This window comes from Fragaria vesca, linkage group LG5 (genome assembly GCF_000184155.1).
Source record: "Fragaria vesca subsp. vesca linkage group LG5, FraVesHawaii_1.0, whole genome shotgun sequence".
NCBI classification, from domain to species: Eukaryota; Viridiplantae; Streptophyta; class Magnoliopsida; order Rosales; family Rosaceae; genus Fragaria; species Fragaria vesca.
In genome coordinates, this window is record NC_020495.1 from 14,114,045 (window position 1) to 14,115,942 (window position 1,898).

Here is a 1,898-nt window from a genome sequence, read left to right on the forward strand (position 1 = left end):
AGAGAGAGAGAGAGAGTTATAAATGATTGTTTGAGAATAAGAAAATGAAAGAGATTAGTGTGGGTATACTTAGGGGTAGAATTGATATTTCTCTAGCTACAAAACATTGGGATGGGCTACAACAATCTTTTGTCATTGAAATTGGCTATATTTTAACATTTATGTGCAAATGGTCATTTTCCTTTTATTATACAGTCAAAAATGAAAGGAGGATTTATATTACTAGCATGGCTGTGTTATCTCCCTAGCTAATTGTTACCAGTTGTAACCCTTTTATTTTTCTTCTTCTTTTTCCTTTGATGTTATCCTTTGTACACAAAACACACTCTTTATCAAAGTATATACGCACTACAAATCTTGCTAAGTTTTGAAATTTCAGTTTCATATTAGAATAGAATCAGATTGTTTCGTTCGAGCACTTGAGGTTCCCCAAGCCCAAGGACACTTTTAGGCAAGGAGTTAAAATTCGATAAAATCGGCGATATTTTGCCGAAAATATCGTTTTTTTGGACCTGCAATATTTTGTTGGCATACCAAGATGATATCGCACGAAATAATGGGAATCTCGTGACATTTTCGAACATATCTGAGATTTTGCCGAAATGCATGATATTCTGTCATTTATTAGGCCCCAATTCACACAATTTTGGCCCAAATATGAAAACTTTATACAAAAACTCAAGGTGCAGCCAAGGAGATTCGAACCCCGGTCACCCAAGTTGTAATACTTCTCCTCAGTCATCTCTGCTAAGTTAGATTAATGGTGATGTCCTTACATTTTTTATTGTTATACGTTAGATAAATTTCATATTATCTCTGTAATTTCTTTCGAAATTTTATTGGTATAGATACTTTCTCGATATTTCTAACGAAATATCTATTTTTCGGTGGCTCGAAATTTCTTCGATAGCCAATATTTTACTCCTTGTTTTTAGGGAACTGAAAGACAAATTTGCCGAGCGAAGATCAGTGTTGTCGTTGTAAGCTTTCAAACGCATTTTGATTTTTCAGTAATTTTCTGTTTCTGAAAGAATTGTTCAATGATATTATCAGACACAAATTTGTAAATAGAAACCACTGATGTTGTACCTCTCAATCACTGGCCTTGGGTATGAAGTAAAACCTTTCAAAGGATTACTAGGAGTTTAGGTAGTGTAGGACAAACGTTGGAGATGGATCTCTGTCACATGTTGTCTAATTTGCAAGATGATTGCCTTTTATAGTGCTTTGGTTGGCACTTGACTTTTTCGGAGAAACCTTGTGCATGTTTAATCCTAGGAGTTTGTGAGTGACATCGACTTTCCTTCCGGGGGGTTGCTTGATCGTGATTAGAGGCGGCGACGACAGGAGTGTGTGCGGCTTCGGTGGTGCGTCGGTGTTGTCTTCTGCCTCGTAGGGATCGTCAGCTTGCATAATAATTTGGTGCTTTTTAGATGTGCAACTGATGCGCAATGTAGCAAGGCCATTAAAGAAAGGGAAAGTATTTAGACCCCAAGTATCGTACCACAGGGATTGAAGGGCTAACCATAATCCTCGGGTAATCGGCAATAAGTCACTAATGCAAACAAAGAAAGAAAAGAAAATAAAGAAAAATGCTACTCTAAGGCACTAAGCCTTAGCAATGCTCGGTCTCGGTTTGCACCAAGGCCTAATCAATACTAATGCCTAGTGACGATTATTTACAATGAGTCGAGATTTCGAGATTATGATTTTAATTTTTGAGTGAAAATGCTAAAAACTAAATTAACAATGGCAAATAAAAATGAAGGAAAATAAAAGAGAAAGATTTGGGTACTAGGGATCGCTCTAGCAATTTCAATGCAATGAACAATTTCAAGCAAATAAACATATCTTCATAAGTATCAAATCCCGTACTTAATGCCGGTCAAGGCAACTAA